Raw genomic sequence first — 27,152 nt, forward strand, 5'->3', positions numbered from 1 at the left:
TTAGTCTAAGCATAGGTTTGATAGGTTTTAGGTTGGGGCAGCCCCCTAGGTACCCCATCCGAAATTTGGATACCAATTTTTTATTTTTAGGGTACTATATGAGAGCACACAAAATTTCGTTTAAATCGCACCACCCATTTCCGAGATCTGATGTTTCTGAAAATTGGGGTAAGGGGGAGGGTCTGCCCCCCTTAAGATATCCAAAAATGTAGTACCCTAATTTCACCTCGGGATCATTATGCATCATCTGTGAAAATTTCAAGAAAATCGGTTCAGCCGTTTCTAGGTCTACAAGGAACACACAAACATACATACAAACAAACAAACATAAATTGATTTTTATAAATAAGATATCCAAATCTGAACCAATCAGCATCAAATTAAAGAAAGATGTGAATGGGCCTAAGACAACACACTGTTCCAAATTTCAGCAAAATCGGATAATAAATGTGGCTTTTATGGGATTAAGACCCTAAATCGACGAATCGGTCTATATGGCAGCTATATCCAAATCTGAACCGATCAGGGCCAAATCAAAGAAAGATGTGAAAGGGCCTAAGACAACACTCTGTCCCAAATTTCAGCTAAATCGGATAATAAATGTGGCTTTTATGGGCCTAAGACCCAAAACCGGCGGATCGGTCTATATGGGGGCTATATCATGATATAGTCCGATATAGCCCATCATTGAACTTAACCTGCTTATTGACAACAAAAAGAATCCGTGCAAAGTTTCAGCTCAATACCTCTATTTTTAAAGACTGTAGCGTGATTTCAACAGACAGACGAACGGACATGGCTAGATCGTCTTTGATTTTCGCACTGATTAAGAATATCTATACTTTATAGGGTCGGAAATGGATATTTCGAAGTGTGGCAACGAAATGACAAAATGACTATACCCATATCCTTCGGTGGTGGGTATAAAAATCGTTTCACATTTGGATATAGCCTCGACATATTGGGTTGCCCAAAAAGTAATTGCGGATTTTTCATATAGTCGGCGTTGACAAATTTTTTCACAGCTTGTGAATCTGTAATTGCATTCTTTCTTCCGTCAGTTATCAGCTGTTACTTTTAGCTTGCTTTGGAAAAAAAGTGTAAAAAAGTATATTTGATTAAAGTTCATTCTAAGTTTTATTAAAAATGCATTTACTTTCTTTTAAAAAATCCGCAATTACTTGGGCAACCCAATGTATGTTCGTCCGATTTTGACTAATACTGCAAAAATATTGTCATTTGTTTTGACCGATCCTCACAAAATGCATTTTTGTTAGCCAGTGTTTCTTTGTTTTCCAGACACTTTGACGTAATTGCCATTTGCTTTGGTCTTTGAAGTAGCATTTCAGAATTGTTGGCATTATAATGTTATAATTCATTTGATGTTGTTTAACAAAATTCAACTTTTGCACTATGCACAAACTATGCGGTGGCACAAATGTTAAGCTTTGTATAGTTGTATTCGAATGTGTGTCCCCTCTTAACATATCACACAACGTTAAATTGTGTTATGCATACGACCTACCCACATGCTTGTATGTATGCATGCATGTACGACTTTAAATGTTTGCTTTTATTTGTAGTTGAAATTTTTGAAAATGTAATTAAAAGCACAAAAGAATCCTCCTTTGTGGAGAAATTCATAAACGAGTCCTCTCACATTATTATGCTTCGAGTTTTTCCAACCAAACTCAGTGTATAAATTAATATTGTCTTTAATTCAAAGCGAAAATTCTTGATGTCAAAACACAAATCCCTACAAAGGCTGACACAAATCGTTTCAACTAAGCATATTTGCACTCTGAGAATATAATCATCACTTGGTCATATGGAAACTATGTGGCTGTTCTTGCCACGTACAACTCAAAGGATTCCTTGAGATATCATTAACAACGATTTAGACAACTTGAAGTTTGAAATGTCATGGAGTTTAACATAAAGACAAGATTTCAATAGAATTTTGTACTAGAATTTGAATGAAGGAGTTAATAATCTTACAAGGATATGAACAAGAACTTCATACTTCCAAAAGATTAGGAAATACTTACTTACTTAAATTGTATTTGTACAAGCCATTATGCATGCCAGCATGCAATAGATGCTTGAAAGTTTTACAGAAATACTGAATGTACATCCATCAATCTTTTCGTCTTTCGAAATCACTTTGTGTGCCATTTAGATTTGGAAATTCCAAAAGAAGCTTACGATTTAGATCTTAGTTTCATGTGAACCGATCAATGAATTCATAAGACCTCTGGTAGCTTGAATGTTTCATCAATTCAAACGAACGTTTGCATAGACAGTTTGACAATTGAACTTAAGCGACAGCAAATAAGATTCAAGATTCAGTAGGCCACCGTAGTGCAGAAGTTAGCATGTCCGCTCATGACGCTGAACGCCTGGTTCCGAATCCTGGCGAGACCAACAGAAGAATATTTTCAGCGATGCTTTTCCCCTCCTAATGCTGGCAACATTTGTGAGGTACTATGCCATGTAAAATTTCTCTCCAAAGAGGTGTCGCTCTGCGGCACGCCGTTTGGACTCGGCTATAGGAAGGAGGCCCCTTACCATTGAGCTTAAACTTGAATCGGACTGCACTCATTGATATGTGAAAAGTTTACCTCTGCGTCTTAGTGGAATGTGCATGGGAAAAATTTGCTAAATTTTCAAATTAGATTAATTTGCTGTTATAGGCTCAACTAAAGCGAAATCTTAACTCTACATCTGGAGCTAGTGGAAGAAGGTTAAATTTTATGTGTCATCCAGCAACCTAAAATAAAGACATTTGAGCATTTGTTGCCATTATAAGTAGACTCGTTGGAAGCCACCGTTGCGCAGAGGTTAGCATGTCTGCCTATGACGCGGAAAGCCTTGGTTCGAATCCTGGCGAGAACATCGTGAAACATTATAAAAGGTGGTTATGCCCTTCTCATGCTGGTGACATTTGTATGGTATTTTGCCATGTAAAAACTTCTCTCCAAAGAGGTGTCCTATTGCGGCACGGCCTTCGGTCTCGGCTATAGAAAGATGGCTCCTTATCATTGAAATTAGACTTGAATCGAACAGCATGATGTGTGAGAAGTTTGTTCCTGTTCCTTAATGTTACATTCATTGGCAAATTTGCAATATCACATTAGAAAGAGGTTAGGTTGAAAAGAACGTGCGGATATTAATCAGCCCCATGCAACTATGGACTTACGCCTTAACCAGTAATAGGCTTGTTGTGGGCTCTAAATTCTAAACAAGTAAAAAGGCGTTAATTTCGGCCGGGCCGAACTTTGGATACCCACCACCTCGGGTATATATGTAAACCACCTTTCAAAAAAATCATGTGCAAAATTGCATTCCTTATGTCCCATAGCAGTTAAATCGAAATATGTTCCGATTTGGACCAAATACTAATAAGTACAGTAGCTATATCTAAAAATAAACCGATCTGTACCATAAGCGATACGGATGTCGAAAAACCTAACATAAGTCACTGTGTCAAATTTCAGTGAAATAGGATTATAGATATCGGTCTACTTGGCAGCTATATCCAAATCTGGACCAATTTGGGGCAAGTTGCAGAAAAATGTCGAAAAGCGTAACACAACTAACTGTCCCAAATTTTCCGATTTGGGCCAAATTAAAGAATGACGTCGAAAAGCCTAACTAAACTCACTGTATCAAATTTCAGCGACATCGGAGAATAAATGTGCCTTTTATAGGCCCGAAACCTTAAACCGGGAGATCGGTCTATATGGCAGCTATATTCAAATCTGGACCGATCTGTGCCATAATGCAGAAGTATGTTAAGAAGCTTCACTTAACTCACTGTCCAAAATTTCGGCGACATGGGACAATAAATGCGCTTTTTATGGGCCCAAAACCTCAAATCGAGGAATCGGTCTATATGGCAGCTATATCCAAATTTGGACCGATCTGCACCAAATTGACGAGGGATGTCGGAAGTCCTAACACAACTCACTGTCCTAAATTTTGGCAAAATCAGACAATAAATGTGGCTTTTACTGGGAATAAGGCCCTAAATCGGCGGATCGGTATATATGTCAGCAATATCCAAACCTGATCGGATCAAGGCCAAATTGAAGAAACAAAGAAAGGACCTCACACAACTCACTGTACCAAATTGCAGCAAAATCGGATAGTAAATGTGGCTTTTATGGTTCTAAATTGGCGGATCGGTCTTAATTGGCGGATCGGTCTTAATTTCAGCTATATCCAAATCTGGACCGATCTATGCCAAATTCACGTAGGATGTCAAAGGGCCTAAGACAATTCTCTGTCCCGAATTTCAGCAAAATCGGATAAGAAATGTGACTTTTATGGGCCTAAGACCTTAAATTGGAGGATCGGTCTATATGGCATCTATATCAAAATCTGGACTGATTTGACCCATTCACAATCATATGCATTTTGCACCGATTTAAACTATACTAAGACCAGTTGTTGGAAGTTACAACAAAACACTTCGTGCAAAATTTCAGCCAAATCGGATAAGAACTAAGCCTCTAGTGGCTCAACAAGGCAAGACCCAAGATCGGTTTATATGGCAGCTATATCAAAACATGGGTAAATTTGACCCATTGGCAATCCATACCGACCTACACTAATAAAAAGTATTTGTGCAAAATTTGAAGCGCCTAGCTTTACTCCTGAAAAGTTAGCGTGCTTTCGACAGACAGAAGGAAGGACGGACGGACGGACATGGCTAGTTCGACTTAAATGTCACCACGATCAATAATATATATACTTTATGGGGTCTTAGACGCATATTTCGAGGAGTTACAAACAGAATGACGAAATTAGTATACCCACATGGTAGAGGGTATAATAAAGATTTTGTTCGCTTCAGACCCTTTATCGGGATATCGGTCTGTATGGTAGCTATATCTAAATATAGTTCATTCGAACCATATTTGGGACGGATGTTGCGAGCACTAAAACTACTCACTGCTTCAAATTCAAATTCAAATTCAGCGAAATCGGGTAATAGATAGAGCTTTTATGGGCTTCAGACCCCTTATCGGGAGATCGGTCTGTATGGCAGCTATATCTAAATATAGTCCGATCTGAACCATATTTAGGTCAGATGTCGGAAGGCTTAAAAAAATCGATTTTTTTTAAATTTCAGCGAAATCAGCTATTAAATAAAGCCTTAATGGCCTTCAGACCCTTTATCGGGAGATCGGTCTATATGTCAGCTATATCTAAGTATAGTTCGATCTAAACCATATTTAAGTCAGATGTTGGAAGGCCTAAAATAACCCATTGTGTTAAATGGGAAAATGGAAAAATCGGGTAATAAATAAAGCTTTTATGGCCTTTAGACCCTTTATCGGGAGACCGGTCTACATGGCAGCTATATCTAAATATAGTCCGATCTGAACCATATTAAGATCAGATGTCGGGAGGCTTAGAATAACCCACTGTTGCAAATTTCAGTAAAATCGGATAATAAATAAAGCTTTTATGGCCGTCAGACCCTTTATCGGGAGATCGGTCTATATGGTAGCTATATCTAAATATAGTGCGATATGGACCATATTTGGGTCGGATATCGGGAGGCCTTGAACTACTCACTGTTTAAAATTTCAGCGAAATCGGATGAAAAATAATCCAAATTTATGGGCATTAGACCCTTTATCGGAAAATCGGTCTATATAGCAGCTATATCCAAATATGGTCCGATTTGGCCCGTTCAAGAACTTAACCAGCGTGCATCAAACAGATGTATCTGTGCCAAATTTTAGCTCAATATCTCAATTTGTGAAGGCTGTAGAGTGATTACAACAGACGGTCGGACAGACGGATAGACGGACAGATACACGGACATCGTTAAATCGTCTTAGAATTTTACGACGAACCGAAATATATAGACTTTGTAGGGTCGGTAATTGATATTTCGATGTGTTACAAACGGAACGACTAAATGAATATACCACCTATCCTATGGTGGTGGGTATAAAGAAATCTTTGTTAGGAATTTCGTTTTACTTACAAAATCCTTAATTGTTTCACATTCTACACCCCTATGTTGGTTCATGTCTGGTATTGTAGCCCACCTAAGTGCCGATATCTGTTAGACGCGAAAGCCGGCCAACGACATAGGAAATGCCCCCACCTCTCATCATCTCCCCCTCATGCCCTACACATGGTATTACTAGCCGCACCGATTTTGCATAAATGAGGTCGTAGTCCTATATGTCCCGTTATGATACCGAGAGCTGTACCGACCTCCTTCTTACTTCCTATCAGTAGTAGCCTCATTTTCTCACGATCTGGATCTCCCCATAGGATTTTCGTCATCCCACCGACAGTTAAGAAACAGGAGCTGTTCCCCATGGTTGCATGCCCATTCGTTTATAAGTAAATCATATTTCTGTTATCCTTTACAGTAACATATCCTCCGTAAGTGAACGCTCAATTCTCCTAAGAGCACTTAGAGCATTTTTTAAATTAGTCCCAATACGTAAATAAATCTATTTTTAGCTCTTGTGGTGGGTCTAAAAACAAACATTTAATAATAATTATAGTTATAACTAACCTCGACGTTATTGTGATTTTCTTATAACCATCATAGTTGCAGGAATGTTATTAAAAATTTCTATACAATACAGCTATGGGATGTGGTTTTTCGCTTTAGACTTTTGATTTGTAGACCCCAATCCCACAACAAATACCCCAGCGTGTAGTGTTTTTGTATTTTTCTATATCAATATGGCTAATTAACAAAGTTTTGCAGCAATAACTCGTTTCCCGTTTTACCACAAAAATGTGGCGCTTTGAAAACTTGTATCCCAGTTTTGCTTTTATTATAATGGAAATTAGTTTGCTGATGGCGGTGGGGATTTAGCGAAGGTTACGGTGTGGGGGGGTTTATTGAAACCATTTGCCATTCGGTGTCTCATTTAGAATGAGAACTTGTAATAAGCTCAATAATAATTGTCAAAATATTTTAGCCATTCCAATTTGAACTAAACAGTCAGCCTTTTTGGTGGGGGTGGGGGTGGGGTGGTGCTCAGTTAGTTATGGTGGCGTTAGTGGTGGTGTCGGTGGTAGCAGCGTTGATGTTGGTTTTCAACCTTTTTGCTCTGTGGTTTATGATCTTCGCTGTGTATATGACTGGCTTTTGTTTCTGCGATAAAGGTGGATGTGGTTGTGGGTCATGCCTTTATTGTTCACAGTTGGTTGGTTGGTTGGTCGGAAAATGTCCTTTGTGATCATGAACTGTGGGTTAGTCATTGTCAAGGACGCATTTGTTCAAAGTGTTGAGCCGGGAAAGTCTTTTTTTTTATTATTTTTAATGTAGTAAAATTATTAGGATTCTTTGGACCAAAATTATTAGGGGATTTTGCAGTATTCGCTTGTTATGGCGAAAGGGGATAATAAAGTTTATGGTCATAAGTTTTCCTACTTAATTAATATTTAGGGCATAGTTATAACTTTTGTCATTGCCCGGGGGCTGCTGAACTTGGAGAAAACCGTAAAAATGAAAAATGCTGAGTTGTATACTTATTGCTGTTCGAAAAATGGTTTGGCTAGCTGCTACTGCAAAAGAAAAATCTATTCATTATCAATTAAAAATGCTGGATTAAAATTTAATTGTGTGAGGAATCGCCTTCTCTTCGTAGGTTACCATAATGGCATGTCACAGAATGACACAACATACACAGAAGCCTTTCCAAGAATGATCTATCCGGAAATTTTGTCATCATTCAAAAGAAGAACCACCACTGAACAAGTAAAAAGACGTTAAGTTCGGTCGGGGCGAACTTTGGATACCCAACACCTCGGGTTTATATGTAAACCACCTTTCGTCATAATCCGGTGAAAAATTCATAATTTATGCCCCCCCCCCCATAGCAGATTTATCAAAATATGGACCGATTTGGATATTGAGGATATTGAGAGGTCTAATAGGTACAAGTCATTGTTCAATTTTGTAAAACAAAATATTGGTCTTTTTGGTAGCCATATCCAAATATAGACTTATCTGAACCATATACGTCACGGATGACGAAAAGCCTAACACAAGTCACTGTGTCGAATTTTAGCAAAATCGGATTATAAATGGGCTTTTTAGGGGGCCAAGACTTAAAATCGATAGATCGGTTTATATGGCAGCTATTTCCAAATCTGAACTGATCTGGGCCAAATTTAAGGGACTGTCGAAGGACCTAACAAATCTCCCTGTCCCAACTTTCGACGACATCGGACAATAAATGTGCCTTTTATGGGTCCAAAATCCTAAATCGAGAGATCGGTCTATATGGTAGCTACACCCAAATCTATACCGATCTGAACTATATTGCAGGAAGTTGTTGAAGAGCCTAACATAAGTCACTGTCCCAAATTTCGGCGACATCGGACAAGAAATGCGCCTTTTATGGGCCCAAAACATTATATCGAGAGATCGGTCTATATAACAGCTATATCCAAATCTGAACCGATCTGGCCCAAATTAAAGAAGGATGTCGAAGGTCCTAACACAACTCACTGTTCCAAATTTCGACGACATCAGACAATAAATGCGCATTTTGTGGGTCTAAAACCTTAAATCCGGAGATAGGTCTTTATGGCTGCTATATCCAGGCTTAGACCGATCTGAGTGAAATTTCAGAAAGATGTCGAGGGGCTTATCTATACTCACTGTCCCAAGTTTTGGCGACACCGAACAATAAATGCGCCTTTTACGGGCCCAAAACCTTAAATCCAGCGATCGACCTATATGGCAGCTATATCCAAATCTGGACCGATCTGAGCCAAATTGAAGAAGAATGTCGAAGGGCCTAACGCAACTCACTGTCCCAAATGTCGGCGACATCGGACAATAAATACCCCTTTTATGGCCCAAAACCTAAAACCGGGAGGTCGGTCAATATGGCAGCTATATCCAAGTCTAGACCGATCTGCGCGAAATTTCAGAAAGATGCCAAGGGACTTATCCATACTCACTGTCCCAAGTTTTGGCGACACCGGACAATAAATGAGCCTTTTATGGGCCCAAAACCTTGAATCTAGGGATCGGTCTATATGGCAGCTATATCCATATCTGCACCGATCTGAGCCAAATTGAAGAAGGTTGTTGAAGGGCCTAATACAACTCACTGTCCCAAATTTTGGGAAAATCGGGCGATAAATGCGTCTTTTATGGCTCCAAATCTGGACCAAATTGAAGAAGGTTGTCGAAGGCCATATCACAACTCACTGTCCTAAATTTCGGCGACATAGGACAATAAATACGCCTTTTAAGAGCTAAAAACCATAAATCTAGCGATCGTTCTATATGGCAGCTATAACCAAATCTTATTCGATCAGGGCAAAATTAAAGGAAGGTGTCGAAGGGCCTAAGGCAACTCACTACTCACTCTCAAATTTCAGCAAAATCGGACAATAACAGTGGCTTTTATGGCCCTAAGTCCCTAAATCGGAGGGTCGATCTATATGGCAGCTATACCCAAATCTGAACCGATCTGGGCCAAATTAACGGAGGATATCGAAGGATCCAACGCATTTCACGGTCCTAAATTTCAACAAAATCGGATAATGTGGCTTTTATTGGCCTAAGACCCTAAATCGGCCGATCGGTCTATATGGGGGTATGTCAAGATACAATCCGATATAGCCCATCTTCGAACATAACCTTCTTATGGACAAAAAAGAATCTGTGCAAAGTTTCAGCTCAATATCTCTATTTTTAAAGACTGTAGCGAACAGACGGACGTACAGACGGACGGTCATGTCTAGGTCGTCTTAGATTTGTACGCTGATCAAGAATATATCTACTTTATAGGGTCGGAAATGGATATTTCTATGTGTGGCAAACGGAATGACAAAATGAATATGCCCCCATCCTTCGGTGATGGGTATAAAAACGGTTGCAGATATCAATGAAATTCTTTATTGTTGTGAAAGCATGTTCGGTGCCATTATGTATGGAATTCGATTTCTTTTGCATGACCACCACGTGCACGCTTGCAGAAGTCCAGACGCTGTACCCATTTTTCGACGGTTTTCAAGCATAAATCGGCCGATACTGCTCCATTCGATTGCGATCGATTTTCGTACGAAGTTCATCAATCGTCGCTGGCTTGTTGTAATTGACCATAGATTTGACGTAGCCCCACAGGAAATAGTTTAACGGCGTCAAATCGCACGACCGAAGCGGCTAATCGACTGGACTGGATTTCGTGAGATAACACGTTCTCCAAACTTGGTTTCCTAAATATATGGATTGTGATATTCGTTGTGTGGTTTGTGGCGTCAACCTGTTGGAACCACATGTCCTCCAAGTCCATATCATGAACTATAGTGATTTGCATTCACAGTAACGTGCCGGTCTTGATCATCACGGAAGAAGTGCGGTCCAATGACTTGATTTTTTTTTCGATTTAGCTGAAATTTTGCACGTTGTGTTTTACTATGACTTCCAACAACCAGTACTGTCCAAATCGGTGTATAACCTGATATAGCTCCCATATAAACCGACCTCCCGATTTGACTTCTTGAGCCCTTACAAGCCGCAATTTTTGTCCAATTTGGCTGAAATTTTGCACATAGTGTTTCGTTATGACTTCCAACAACTGTGCCATGTACTGTCCAAAGCGGTCTAAAGCCTGATACAGCTCCCATATAAATTTGGTTGAAATTTTGCATGCGGTGTTCTGTTGCGACTTCCAACAACTGTGCCAAATATGGTCCAAATCAGTCTGTAACCTGGTATAGCTCCCATATAAATCGACCTCCCGATTTGACTTATTGAGCCCTTGCAAGCCGATTTGGCTGAAATTGAGGCTATAGTTTTTTATTATGGCTTTCAACAACTGTGCCAACTACTGTCCAACGGTGTATAACCTGATAAAGTTCCCATATAAATCGATCTCCCGATTTGACTTCTTGAGCCCTTACAAGTCGCAATTTTTGTCCGATTTGGCTGAAATTTTCATGCGGTGTTCTGTTGCGACTTCCAACAACTGTGCTAAATATGCTCCAAATCAGTGTGTAACCTGGTATATGTCCCAAGTGAGCCTGACTCTCGATCATCCTTGTTCGGTTCCTAGGAGCTTTAATTTTTGCTGGTTTGACAGAAGTTTGTTATGTTGAATAAATTTACCTAAAATTATTGGTAAATTTATTCAACATACTAGCCCTGATTTTGCCTACTATTATTTATTTTTAGAAATTTTAGGTCCCTTTTTTCCCCGAACAGATATTCCTATTTTATATGCAAAACATTGGTATTCTGACTAGGAAATTTCGATGCTGAACGACAACTCCCAAAGGCGAACTTTACAAAGTTATCTCCGTTTTTTATAGATTCAAGGAAAAAATCTCATATAATAGGGGATTTGTTTTGATAAATCACACTATAAATCTACCATCGAACGACCAGAATTGAATTAAGTTCCTAATTCAAGGAATTTTATACAGAATCTTTTATCTACGATATTTTCTTTATTTGAATTCCACATCCTGTCCTTTAAAATGAAACTTCCTTTTAAATCGCTGTTGTTATTTTCAGTTTTTCCCAAATCCCATGGTATCTCAGCTCTTCCATTGGGTTGGGAAAATTGAATGTTGTACGGGGAAAGCCAATGGAATTTTCTCATTAAGCAAATATTTCCTTTGGCACAAGCCACAACATTTGTGGCTAAATTCAAAGAAAACTTCGACTTTGTACAAACACAAATACAGACGTAGGGGCAAGCATACAGACATAAAATAAACAACCCATGCACTTTAACACGGAATCGACCAATAATATAAACACAAGCATACAAATAGTGGCTAAAGGTGTGAGTATCTCACTCATGGCGTATATGTTAGGGATGGTCGATGGCTTCATTGCCATCTATTCCAAATGGTATTGGAAAAACTAACTTATTTATATGAAATCTACAAAAAAAATATTATTTAACAAGAAAACGCGTGCTAAGTTCCGCTGGGCGGAATCTTGAGAACACAGCATCATGAATTCTGCCAAAAAGATATACAAAATATAGAGCATAGAAGATCCTTGGGAGCATAGAAGATCCTTGAGTCGTAAGATGTCAATTTGGGAGATCGGTCCTTATGGAAGCTATAACAGCTATAACACCGATTAGGACCATACCTGGCGCAACAGTTGGAATCATAACAGAACACCTGATATGGCTCTTTGCAATACCCAACGACCAATATCAAAAAGAAATATTGCACGATGTGTTTTATTATAATTTCCAGCAACCGGTTCCAAGTACGGCTCAAATCGGTCTATAATCTTATATATAAAAATCAATTTGTGTTTTTTTGTAGGTTTGTTTCTTTGTATATTTGAGTGTTCCTTATAGACTCATAAACGGCTAAACCGATTTTCTTGAAATTTTCACAAATGCTGCATAATGACCCCGTGGTGAAAAAAAGGGTACTACATTTTTTGATATCTGAAGGGGGGGGCGGACCCTCCCCCTTATCCTAATTTTCAGAAACGCAAGATCTCGGAGATAGGTGGTGCGATCTAAGCGAAATTTTGTGTGCTCTCATATAGTACCCTTAAAATATAAATTTGGTATCCAAATTTCGGATGGGGTACCTAGGGGGACCCCCACCCTAAAACCTACCAAACATATATTTAGACCAATCACGACAATATGGAACTCAAATGAAAGGTATTTAGGATAAGAAAACGTATCTGATATCCAATTGTCGGACCAAGTGCTAGGGGGACCACCCCAAGCCCCAAAACACTCCTGAATCGGACATATTTACCGACCATGGCAATATGGGACTCAAATGAAAGGTATTTGCGAGTAGAATACGAATCTGATATCCAAATGTGGGACCACGTTTCTGGGGGTTCACCCCTTTCCCAAAACACCCGCCAAACAGGACTTATTTACTGACCATGGGAATATGAGGCTCAAATTAAAGGGTTTTCAGTGTAGAATTCGAATCTGATATCCCAATATGGGACCAAATGTTTGGGGGCCGTCACCAAAAACATCCCCCAAAAGGGAAAAATTTACGACTATAGGATTATGGGTTCAAATGAAAGGTCTTTGGGAGATAGTTACGAATTTGACATCAATATTCGGGAAAAGTGTCCATAAGGCCACGCCACCCCCACAACACCACCCAAATAGTAAGTATTTTCTGACTATTGCAATATGAGGCTCAAATAAGAGGGTTTTTAAAGTGGAACACGAATCCCATATATATTTTCAAGGCCAACTCACTGAGTGGCCGCCCATCCATCAAAACATCCTCCAAACCGGTCATGTTTGCCGACTAGGAAATATGGGGCTCAAATTAAACGTATGTGGGAGTAGACCACGTATCTGATATCAACATTAAGGGCCAACTGTCTAGCGGACGTCGCACCACCATAACAACCCCCACGTATTTGCTCACCAAGACAATTTGGGTCTTAAAGAGAGTGGAACTAAATATTTATAGATTTTAAGGCCAACACCCCAAACCGGACATATTTGCTGACTTCTGCAATGAGGAGTTTAAATGAGATTAGAAAACGAATTTGATATCCAATTTTGAGGGCAACGGCAATATGGGGTTCATATAAATGATATATAGATATATGAGAATAGATCACGTTGCTGATATATTTTCCGGGCTTAGTGTTTGGGGGACCACCCCAATCCCCAAAACACCCCTAAATCGGCCATATTTACCGACCATGACAATGTGGAGCTTAAATGAAAGGTATTGGGGGGTAGAGCAAGAATTGATAACCACTTGCGGGTCCAATTTTCAGGGGGTCTACCCCTTTCCCAATATAACCCACAAACAGCAATTTTTTACTGGCCATCGCAATGTGGGGCTCAAATGAAGGTATTTGGGAATAGAATACGAATTTCATATACAAATGTAGGTTTTAAAGGGCGCAATTCTTATCCGATTGGGCTGAACTTTTGCATGACGTGTTTTGTTATATCTTCCAAGAACTGTGCTTAGTATGGTGCAAATCGGTACATAACCTGATATAGCTGCCATATAAACCTATCATGGGTCTGGACTTCTTCAGCTTTTAAAGGGCGCAATTCTTATCCGATTTGGCTGTAGTTTTGCAAATGGTGTTTTGGTGTCACTTTCAAGAACTGTGCTAAGAATGCTTCAAATCGGTTCATAACCTGATATAGCTGCCATCTAAACCGATCTGGGATCTGCATTTCATGAGCCTCTAGAGAACACAATTCTCATCAGATTTGGCAGAAACTTTGTACAACGACTTCTCACCATACGAGTCCAATATGGTCTGAATCGAATGCCCGATTTGATTTCTTGAGCCCCTGGAAGCTGGCTCATCAGATTTGGCTGAAATTTTGGATGTAATGTTCTGTTATGACTTCCAATAACTGTGACAAGTACGGTTTAAAACGGTCGCTAACCTGATTTGGATGCCATATAAACCGTTCATCCGATTTGACTAAATTTATTCCCCGATATTCAGTACGGCCGAACTTAGTACGCTTTTACGTGTTACTTGGTAACATTCGAAATCATATTTCAGCCACACATATCGCTCCACCCCATTTCATTGACAGCTGACATTTATCTGGCTGGTGGTTGTGTGCTTATGTCTAACTGGTTTAAAGCATTAAGGAAAAATTATAAATGTCTGCATGAGATAGTTGAACATAATGCTTTAGAGTTTTGAGGTTTTTGACTTTTGTTCAGCTGTAATTGTTGTTGTAGTGCCTTCTAGTCATACTACAACCTCAAGTATGTTCACACAGCCATCGGACTGGGTATGGTGACTTGCAGTAAGGATTGTTTAAAAATTAAACTAAACTTTTGGAATACCTTTGGGAAATCATTTTCAATTAGTGTAATCGTTATAGCCATTTGTGTGTATTGTATGCTTGTGCTATTTAAAAATTTACTTCAATCAAATCCCCCAAGGAGTTTGGAATTCCTTTATTTAGATACACAATCAATTTCTTATTGGCAAAACAACAAAACAGTAATGAATTGCGGTTTCTTTTAATGTAAAATGTGGCCAGTTGCCTAGTGCTCGTATGTGCATGTGGTTACTTAATTGTTGTGGTTTTTAAGTTGTGGATGTGCTAGGTATTCATTATCTGAGGCTTTGTATTGAGAAAAACTCTTAAAATTGAGGAATTTGCAGTGCACATACATAGTTAACAGAATACTTAATTGGTTATTAAAGCAATTTCATATTGTAGACTGCATTTTTGTGTTTGCGAAAGAAGTTGAAAAAAAATATTTTTTAGATGAGATGGGATGGCGATATTGCAAATAGATATCAAATTCGATCTTTACTCTTAAATGCCGTTGATTTGAGCTCCACATTGCTATAATCGGAAACGAAAATCAGTTTAAGAGGTGATTTAGGGCGTACCCCCAAAATTGGATATCAAATTCGTTTTCTACCTTCAAATACCTTTCATTTGAGTCCCATATTGCCATAATGGGTCAAAAAATCTATTGAACGTATTTTTAGGAGGAAAAGAGTCACCTTGACTTGAAAGCAAATTCTATTGTCATATTTTTAATCTACTCCCAAATATATTTCATTTGAATCCCTTAAAATCCTGGTCCGCTGCCCATTTGGGGGTATTTGGGGTTGAGGCGACCTCTCATTACTTGGACCTAATTTTTTATGCCATATTTGTAATCTACTGCCGAATACTTTTCTTTTGAGTCCCATATTGATAGGAATGTCGAATATTTCTGTTTAGAGGAGTTTTTGGGTTGGTGCGGCCCTCTGGGTACTTGGACTCAAAATTTAATAAGATATTCACTTTCTAGTCTCCAATACCTCTCATTTGATACCCATATTGTGCCCATCAGTTCTCTTTTGGTTTTGGGTGTAAAATTATCTAACCTATGTTTCCTTTTTTATACCCACCACCGACGGATGGGGGTATATTCATTTTGTCATTCCGTTTGCAACACATCGAAATATCCATTTCCGACCCTATAAAGTATATATATTCTTGATCAGCGTAAAAATCTAAGACGATCGAGACATGTTCGTCCGTCTGTCCGTCTGTCTGTTGAAATCACGCTACAGTCTTCAAAAATAGAGATATTGAGCTGAAATTTTGCACAGTTTCTTTTTTTGTCCACAAGCAGGTTAAGTTCGAAGATGGGCTATATCGGACTATATCTTGATATAGCCCCCATATATACCGATCCGCCGATTTAGGGTCTTAGGCCAATAAAAACCACATTTATTATCCGATTTTGCTGAAATTTGGGACCTTCGACATCCTCCGTCAATTTGGCCCAGATCGGTTCAGATTTAGATATAGCTGCCATATAGACCGATCCTCCAATTTAGGGTCTTAGGCCCATAAAAGCCACATTTATTATCCGATTTTGCCGAAATTCGGGACAGTGAGTTGTCTTAGGCCCTTCGACATAGTCCGTCAATTTGGCTCAGATCGCTCCAGATTTGGATATAGCTGCCATATAGACCGATCTCTCGGTTATAGGTTTTGGGGCCATAAAAAGCACATTTATTGTCCGATGTTGACGAAATTTGGGACGAAGAGTTAAGTTAAGCCCCTCCACATATTTCTGCAATTTGGTCTAGATCGATCAAGATTTGCATATAGCTGCCATATAAACCGATCTCTCGGTATAAAGTCTTGGCCCCATAAAAGGCGCATTTTTAATCCGATTGCACTGAAATTTGACACAATGACTTATGTTATGCTTTCGACATCCGTGTGGTATATAGTTCAGATCGGTTTATTTTTAGATATAACTACTAAAAAGACCAATATTTTGTGATATACAATTGAACAATAACTTTTACTTATTAGTATTTGGTCCAAATCGGAACATAGCTGCTATGGGGCATAAGGTATGATCCGAGGTGGTGGGTATCCAAAATTCGGCCCGGCCGAACTTAACGCCTTTTTACTTGTTTTTATTCTACGGAACAAACAAACAAGCCGGGTCTCATATACCGAATACCTTTCTTTTAAGTCCCATATTGAAATGAACGTTCAATTTGTCTGCTTGGAGGAGTTATGCGGCTTGGGCGACTTCCTGGGTACTTGGACCACCGAAAGATGGGGGTATACTCATTTTGTCATTGCTCCCATAAAATGCGCATTTATTGTCCAATTCCCCCAAAAATTTGGGACATCGAGTTGTGTTAGGCCCTTTGACATCCTTCTTCAATTTGAACCAAATCGGTCCATATTTGAATATAGCGCCATATGGACCGATCTCTCGATTGAAGGTTTTGGGGCCATAAAAAGGCGCATTTATTGTCCAGTTTCGCCGAAATTTGACCAGTGAGTTAATTTAAGCCCCTCGTTATTCTTCTGCAATATGGCACAAATCTGTCCAAATTTGGTTATAGCTGCCAAATAGACCGATCTCTTGATTTAAGGTATTGGGCCATAAGAAGCGCATTTATTGTCCGATGTCGCCGAAATTTTGGGACAGTGAGTTGTGTTATGGTCTTCGATATCTGTTTTCAATTTGGTCCAGATATTATCCAGACTTGAATATAGCTGTCATATACACCGATCTCCCGATTTAAGGTTTTGGGCCCATAAAAGGCGCATTTCTTCTGAAGAAAACTTTTCAATGAAATTTTTAAATCTTACACCACTGCTGTGGTACAGGGTATTCTAATTAAGTGAATTTATTTGTACCATCCCGAAGGAAGAGAGATCAGCCCATCGATAAGAATACCGATTAACTCAGAATCACTTTCTGATTCGATTTATCTATGTCCGTCTGTCCATATTAATTTGTGTACAAAGTACAGGTCGCCGTTTTCATCCGAACGTCTTCACATTCGGCACAAGCATTTTCCTGGACCTGGAGGCATTGCCTATTGAAATTGGAAAAAATCGGTTCAGATTTGGATATAGCTCCCATATATACGTTCGTCCGATTTAGACTCAAATTGCAATTATATCACCATTTGTAAACTGATTCTCACGAAATATTGCACGAATGGTTCTCTTATAAGTCTGGACATAATTAGAGAATCTGGACAGAGAATAGAGATCGGCTCAGATTTAGATATAGCTCCCATATGTATTTTCCTCCGATTTGGACTAAAATTGCAATTATGTCGTTATTTGTAAAATTGGCACAAATTATTCCGTTATGTTTCCCGGTATTGTTGGTGAATTTAATAGAAATCGGTTCAGATTTAGATATAGCTCCCTTTTAGATACAGCTCCCATTAAAGCCAATGCGGTGTAGGGTATCAAGAGGTTGGCTTCAATCGACTTTAGCCCGTCCCTACTTGTTTGTACTTCTATTTGTAGAAGAAACAGATAACCCCACAGTCTGCTGCCGGACCGGTTAACCGATTGCATGAAAAAAGTTTAACATTTTCAGTAGCATTTCAACTGCAACTGATCCATGTCGTAGTTTATATTTGCAATTCGTGCCTGTTTTCAATTCTATCTTCTTTCAAATCTCATTCAATCTGTCTATCCCTTACACACTTTGCCTGCCAGCTGAACTTGTAATCGCCCAGGCTTTAAGTGCTTGTGACTATAAATACAAACAATCACGAATGTAGTAGTTGAGGGTGTGCAAAACTTGGAATGGGCGATTTCCAATAGTTCGTAGTTTAAGTCATCTTAAGAAGTGGTCTCGAAACAATAAAAAAAACTTTTTTCGTTAAGTTTGATGTAAGCAAGAACACAAAATCTAGTCCTATCCAACCATAATCCTAGTTGTAGTTTGGTCTTTGGCTAAATTTAGCTATGAATCCCTTTTGTTTACAGCTCTCAACGTGAAATGTCTCATATTGTACAACCAAAAATTCAAATTTCTATTTACGCAATAACACTTTAAGCCCCCAGAATTGCTCCAAGTGCAGAAGAGCTTCCAATTTGTCTATGATTTATCTAAGCTCCTTAGTAGGGCTCAACACTGTTGACCCCTCCCCCATGTTGTCCAGCTTGACAGATTACACACAATCGTTATCAACAATTGGTGTATTTGTGGAAGTTAAGTAAATTCTTGTCTATTGAGGGACCTAAGGTTTAATCCAAAGAATTTGAGACCAGCAAAATGAATGAAATGGTGAAAATATCAGCTCGAAAAAGTTGATATAATTGTTGAAAGAACTGGCAACAATGAACTCAAGAAATGTTCATACTAGTTCATTGAATTTTTAGCTTCTTTACGTGTACTTTTAAATTAATGCCGAACAGAGGAGCAAATTCAATTAAAATATTTGTTGTGTTTCATGGAAAACTATAAGGATTTGCTAACAAGAGTAAAAAATGATATGCCAACACATTGTATGAAGAAGTATAGGTATAATAGACTTTAAGGAGATTACTTTGAAAGATATGAAATAAATGAATATTTACTGTGAATTGTATTGGCAAGCACACCATTATTCCCTCTCCAATACTTGTAACTAACTTAGTCAAAAAATCGTTAACCTTACTGTATCACACAATTTGAATTTGCCTTTTTAAACTAAAAACTTTATCAGTTTAACTTTAATGTTCGAAGCCATCAATAAAACTTCCAAATGATGCAAACATATCATGTGTATACCATGGAGGATATGTAGTTGTGTAGAAAATAAGTCTGTCATTACAAAGAAGAACACATGCGGCAAAAGACAACAGTTGGTGTTAAACGTGTAAAGCTTGTGTTAGTGTCGTGTTTACATTGTAGATGTAAAATGTACGGCCTACCAATGTATTGCGCTTGAAGATTTCACACCTAATGTGGTTGAAAAGCATTCTAACCAAGGACGAAACGCCTCCCTTAGTGGTTGGTGTGTGGCGATCTCTGGTTTTCCTTTTCCATCACAAAAAAAAAACTTTGATCATTTCGCTTGAAATCACGCTACAGTCTTTAAAAATAGAGAAATTTAGCTGAAACTTTGCATAAATTCTTTCTTTGTTCATAGGCAGGTAAAGTTCGAAGATGTGCTATATAGGACTATATTTTCATATAGGCCCCATATATTCTGATCGGCCGATTTAAGGTGTTAGGCCCAAAAAATCCACATTTATTATCCGATTTTGCTGAAATGCTTGACAGTGAGTTGTGTTAGGCTACTCGACATCCTTCTTCAATTTGGCCCATATCGGTTGGCCACATAGACCGATCTCTCGATTTATGTTTTTGGGCCCATAAAATTCGCATTTATTGTCCGATGACGCCGAAAGTTGGGACAGTAAGTTGTGTTAGGCCTCTCGACATCCTTCCGAAATGTTTCCCCAGATCAGCTCAGATTTGAATATAGCTGCCATATAGACTGATCTCTCGCTTTAAGGTTTTGGGCCCCCAAAACGCGCATTTATTGTTCAATTTCATTGAAATTTGACACAGTGACTTATGATAGGCTTTTCGACATCCGTTGTGCATATGGCTGAGATCATTGAGCTGAAATTTTGCACAGACTCTTTTTTTGTCCATAAGCAGGTTAAATTCGAAGATGGGCTATATCGGACTATATCTTGATATATCCCCCATATAAACCGATCCGCCGATTTAGGGTCTTAGTCCCATAAAAACCACATTTATTATTCGATTTTGGTGAAGTTTAGGACAGTAAGTTGTGTTGAGCCCTTCGACATCTTTTGTCAATTTGGCTCAGATCGGTCCAGATTTGGATATAGCTGCCATATATACCGATCCTCAGATTTAGGGTCTTAGGCCCATAAAATCCACGTTTATTATCGGATTTTTCTGAAATTTGGGACAGTGAGTTTTGATAGGCTCTTCAACATCTTTCTCCAATTTGGCCCAGATAGGTCTAAATTTGAATATAGCTGCCATGTAGACCGATCCGCCGATTTAGGGTCTTTGGCCCATAAAATCCACATTTATTATCCGATTTTGTTGAAATTTGGGACAGTGAGTTGTGTTAGGCCCTTCGACATTCTTCGTCAATTTGGGCCAGATCGGTCCAGATTTGGATATAGTTGCCATATAGACTGATCCTCAGATTTAGGGTCTTAGGCCCATTAAAGCCGCATTTATTATCCAATTTTGCTGAAATTTCGGACAGAGAGTTGCATAAGGCCCTTCGACATCTTTCTTCAAGTTGGCCCTGATCGGTCCAGATTTGGATACAGTTGCCATATAGACCGATCCTCAGATTTAGGGTCTTAGGCCCATTAAAGCCGCATTTATTATCCGATTTTGCTGAAATTTCGGACAGCGAGTTGACTTAGGCCCTTCGACATCTTTCTTCAAGTTTGCCCTGATCGGTTCAGATTTGGATATAGCTGTCATATAGACCGATCTCTCGATTTAAGGTTTTAGGCCCATAAAAGGCGTATTTATTGTCCGATTTCGCCGAAATTTGGGACATTGCTTTGTGTTAGACTCTTCGATATTTTTCTGCAACTTGGCCTAAATCGGTCCTGATTTGGATATTCCTTCCATGTATACCGATATCTCGATTAAAAGTCTTGGCCGCATAAAAAGCGCATTTATAATCCAAATTCTCTGAAATTTGACACAGTGACTTATTTTAGGCTTTTCGACATCCGTGTCGTTTATTGTTCAAATCGGTTTATTTTTAGATATAGCTACTAAAAAGATCAATATTTTGTTATACACAATTGAACAATGACTTGTACTTATTAGTATTTGGTACAAATCGGAACATATTTCGATATAATTGCTATGGGGCATAAGGTATGCATTTTTCACTGGATTTTGACAAAAGGTGGTTCACATATATACCCGAGGTAGTGGGTATCCAAAGTTCGGGCCGGCCGGACTTAACGCCTTTTTACTTGTTATAAATAAGATTACACCAAGTAACGCGGTGTCTCCCACCACTTGATCTTTTCATCCGGCTTTCGGACTTTTTAATGTTGTATTACTCATCTGAAAGCTTTTGATAAGTTTCATCAAGATCTGTTTAGATTTTGATATCTTGATGTTGTAAAGTTGGGGCGGTCCCCAGATTCCTTGGGCCCAAATTTAGATGTTTGATTTCTTCTGTATTTTTAAGAATCTTTAATTTAAGCCCCATATCTTTCCGATTGACTTGCCTCTCCTTTGGAGGGGGTGGGGGCTGGATTTAGATTGTGGTTGACCCCCACATACTTTCCCTGAATTTTAATGTCATATTCGTATTATTTTCTTTCATATGAGTCCCATATTGTAGGGGTAGCTCTAGCTGCCCTCTAGATTTATTTTTGGATCGTTGCCCTCCCCATTCTTTGGACCCTTAATTTGTATACGATATCACCACTTTTCTCAGGAGTACCTTTTATTTGACAGCCACATTGTCCTGACATTGAGCACATACCCAGTTATGTACTTCGGACTAATTTTTTTATAGAAACCTGTTCCTTTTCAAACTTATGCATCTTTCATTTGATATCCGTATTAAAATAGGACTATTGCCTCATATTCTTCTAACCACAACTTTCGCTTAACTTTACATGCAGGGGGAAGGGCAGAAAAATGCATTATATATCAATTCATTTATTTGAGTGCATAATAAGTGTACATTGTTTTCATCATCTCCAATTAACGAGTTGTTAGAAAATCATCTTTCAGCTGGTAAGTAAAATTTAACTTGAAACTTAATTCAAAAGTTTATAGCTTCACATAGCGTTCCTGTAAGCACTGGTGTTGTTTGCAATTCGTCCTTGATGACACAATGAATCAGTAAAAAGTACCATTAAATGAGATACATAAAATTGGATTTCGATGTGCTATTGCCAAAAGTTATATCTCACAACTAGAATCACATAAACATTTCAACACGCATTTAAATGCATACCCTACTAGTATAAAGTAGTACAGTATTAGGCTGCGGTGAAGATGACGTGGAAAATATTCTTATAAAAACCTTAGACTGTATTATGTTTGCTGGTAGCTATCCCATAAACCATGTACACCGACCACATGGTTAGACTTAAACTCCTCCTATTAACATAAATCATGTTTAGCAAACATTTCCTAAGCAAAGTGTAAATCAGTGATGAGCTCACAAGCACTGTTGAAAATACCAAACTATGTTTGTGTGTGTGTCATCAAACATCAATTAACACACGAAAATGTTTGTACTGTCCGTGTGCTTCTATTCGTTTTTCCTATACCTTCGGGCATATGTATTTATGTGCGGATGTGTATGCTGCTCATCTGTGGTGTTAAATATTCAATATTCGAAAATTCCCATAATGTGTTTATGAACTATTATTTGATCAATAACAGACATGCACCAATTTAGGTGCTGGGTAAGGAAAACAATTAGGGATTTTGTTAGTAGCACGAAGTTTCTGGCTTAGATTTTCTTTTTCGAGGTTAGTTTTCAGTATTTAGAGCGTCCAACAAGCCGATTACTGGTTTAGGTGTACCCTCCCACTTACCCCAAAAGTACTACCCAAAAATAAAAGTGCACCGATCGGAACAATATGTGATTCAAATGAAAGGGATTCAAGAGTAGAATACGAATTTCATAATAAAAGTCGGGTCCAAGTACCTGGGGGGCCGCCCCAGCCCCAAAACCCCTTAAAATAGGTTTATTTTACGATCATGACAATATGGTACTCAAATGAAAGGTATTCGGGAGTAGATTACGGATATGGTCAAGAAGTAGGAATAGCCTTTATAAATAATTGATAACGGAAGGGGGCCAACCCTCCACCGTTACCCCACAAACACCACCCAAAATCAAAAGTGGATCAATAAGGACAATATGGGTATCAGATGAAAAGTATGCGGGAGTAGATAACGAAACTGGCATACAAATTCATGTCGACACAAAAAACGTCCAAAATGAGCACCTTAGCCAATCACGGATATATGGGACTCGGTTTGTTTTTTCCGTATAGACTGAAAAACTGCAGAACCGATTTTCTCGAATTTTTCGCACATTGTATACTTTGGTCTGGAAGGAAACATAGGCCATATAATTTTCGGTATAGGAGGGGGGACGGACCCTCCCCCTTATGCCAAAAACACAACCCAAAATCAAAAGTGGACCGATCGGGACAATATAGGTATCAAATGCAACGTATTGAAGAGTAGAATACGAATATGGTATTAAAATTAAAGTCTAAGTACCCATCGGGCCGCCCCAACCCCAAAACTCCACCCAAACAGACATATTAGACGTTAAGTTCAATATGGGGCTTAAATGAAATGTATTCGGGAGTAGATTTCGAATCTGGCATACAAAATCAGATCGAAGTATAGGGGGTCATGGCACCCCTCAAAAACTCCATTAGACCCATTATGACTATATGGGACACTTGCCTGAACCGATTTTCTTAAAATTTTCATAGATTGTGTAGGTTTGCCTGAAAGGCAACATAGGTCATATAATTTTTTGATAAAGTGTGGAGGCAGATGCTCCCCCTTACCCCATAAACGCCACCCATATCCAAAAGTGGTCCGTTGGGCACAATAGAGGTATCAAATGAAAGGTATTCGAGACCAGAAAACTAATATGGTATTAAAATTTGGGTGTAAAAACCCAGTGGGGCCCCCCAAAACTCCTCTAAGCAGATATATTCGAGGTTAATGTCAATATGGGACTCAAATGAAAAGTATTACGCAGTAGATTACAAATATGGGATAAAACATTAGGTCCAAGTAATGGGAGATCGCCCACCCCCAAATACCCCCAAATGGGCAAATTAGCCGACCATGGTTATATGGGAGTCAAATAAATGGTATTCGGGAGTAGATTACGAATATGACATTCAAATTTGCGTTCAAGTCTAGGTGGCGCTTTTCCTTCTAAAGATACGTCATATGGGTTCTTTGACCCATTATAAAAATATGGGATTCAAATGAAAGATATTTGAGAGTAGAAAACGAATTTGATATCCAATTTTAGAGCCAAGTGTTTTTGGGGTACGCCCTAAAGCACCCCTTAAACTGAACTTCATTTTCGTTGGGAATAAAGAACGAATTTGATATCTAATTGCAGTGAAAAGTGCCGGTGGCCATCCCAACCTCAAAACACCCTCCAAACGGTTCATATATAACGGCCATGGGGTTAAAATTAAAGGTATTTGGTAGTGCAGTACGAATTTCATATCCATATTTTAGTCGAAATGTCTGAGGTACCATTACTCCTCTAATGAGAACATTACCCTAAGGAAGAACATTACCCTCAGGAACCGAGAAGGGGCAAATTCTCACACATCAATGAGTGCTTTCCGATTCAAGTTTAAACTCAATGATAAGGGACCTTTTTTTATAGCCGAGTCCGAACGGCGTCCCGCAGTGCGACACATCTTTGGAGAAATATTTTTAAATGACCATGCATGGCATTGTACATCGCAAATGTCGGCAACATTAAGAGGGGTTAAACGCCGCTTTGTCCGATGTTCTCGCCAGGATTCGAACACGTTCAGAGTCATAGGCTACAGTGGCACGAATTCGACATTCGCATTCGGGGGCAAAGTGCCCCCAACCTAAAAATATATTAGAGAGTTAAAGAAGTCGCAGCGGAGCGGGCCCGGTTTGTCTGGTTACACATAATATTTAGCGGAGCTCAAGGTTTTTTTTTAACTTTTGCTGCTGTATGGCGATAAATATTGAAATTTTCCAAGAAACCATCGTAACTTACATAAGAACTGTTTTAACTTTACCATTCAAATATTCCTTAACTTTTAAAATTTATTCTCATTCCACCCTAACGTTGAAAAAAATTGCTTTCACACTGAGAAGACCTTAACCAAACAATGAATAGCGGTTGTGATTGTTTGAAATCGATCAATGTTTTGCAGCCATCTAAAAAGACAAATTGGAAATCGAACACACAGCAAGACATGGAAGTTGCGATAGCATGAACACCAAAATTTGTGTCAATGGCACCCAAATGTGTCGATAAAGAAAACGAAAAAAAGCCATTTTCCATTTTATAAATTTCTTTTTTCGTTTCTATAGCATGTTTTGTTGGCCTCCGTCTAGTATTGGTAAATGTCATAAAACACAACATGCTACAATAAATTGGAAAGAAAACTTATACAATGTTTTTAGTAAGACAAGAGAAGAATTGTGTAAAAAAAGTATAAAAGGCTATGTTAGGCAGTGAAGCTAACAGCATTAGATGTGGTTCACGCCATTTATTATTCTCAAATCAATTTAAATCTATGGGTGTATATGTTCTACACCAAGGAAGCACATATTATTACCAAAATCCCGTTTTTTCACAAACACATATTAATTTACTATATTGTGATTTTAATTTAATTTAAAACACTCTTTACTTTTAACTTAACTTAAAAATATATTGCAATATTGTTTTGTAGAAACTCACCTATTGTTCTCAATCTGCAATTAAATAGAAAAAAATTCATTAGCAACAAATTTCCAAATATTTATGTATACTTATTTAGTTTTGAAATAAATTGAATCAATTGAAAATTTTTTTCAACATTAATTTATTCTAAATCAAGATCAATACAACAAGTAAACGCGTGCTAAGCCGGGCCGGGCCGAATCTTATATACCCTCCACCATGGATCGCATTTGTCGAGTTCTTTTCCCAGCATATCTTCTTTGGCAAAAAAAAAAAGGATAAAAGAAAAGATTTGCTTTGCTATTAGAGAGATATTAAGATATGGTCCAGTTCGGACCACAATTTAATTATACGTTGGAGACATGTGTAAAATGTCAGCCAAATCGAATAAGAATTGAGCGCCTTTTGGGGGCTCAAGAAGTAAAATAGAGAGAACGATTTTTATGGGAGCTGTATCGGGCTATAGACCGATTCAGACCATAATAAATACGTATGTTGATGGTCATGAGAGGATACGTCGTACAAATGTCAGCCAAATTGGATAACAATTGCGACCTCTAGAGGCTCAAGAAGTCAAGATCCCAGATCGGTTTATATGGCAGCCACATCAGGTTATTAACCGATTTTAACCTTATTTGGCACAGTTGTTGAAAGTCATAATAAAACACGTCGTGCAAAATTTCATTCCAATCGGATAAGAATTGCGCCCTCTAGAAGCTCAAGAAGTCAAGTCCCCGGATCGGTTTATATGACAGCTATATCAGGTTATTAACTGATTCAAACCATACTTGGCACAGTTGTTGGAAGTCATAGCAAAACACGTCGTGCATTCCAATCGGATAAGAACTGCGCCCTCTAGAGTCTCAAGAAGTCAAGACCGAAGATCGGTTTATATGACAGCTATATCAGGTTATGGACCGATTTGAACCATACTACGCACAGTTGT

General features: G+C 38.6%; 1 protein-coding gene across 1 annotated transcript in view; it reads right to left on the bottom strand.

Moving 5' to 3' along the window:
- LOC106094073 (neuroligin-4, Y-linked) overlaps positions 1-27,152 on the bottom strand; it is a 368,403-nt gene that overhangs the window by 223,861 nt on the left and 117,390 nt on the right. Inside the window, exon 2 of the mRNA XM_059363690.1 lies at positions 26,225-26,238. The gene's annotated coding sequence lies outside the window, so the exon portion shown is untranslated. The remainder of the gene's footprint in view (positions 1-26,224; positions 26,239-27,152) is intronic.

The sequence above is a fragment of the Stomoxys calcitrans genome, chromosome 2 (genome assembly GCF_963082655.1).
Source record: "Stomoxys calcitrans chromosome 2, idStoCalc2.1, whole genome shotgun sequence".
Lineage (NCBI taxonomy): Eukaryota > Metazoa > Arthropoda > Insecta > Diptera > Muscidae > Stomoxys > Stomoxys calcitrans.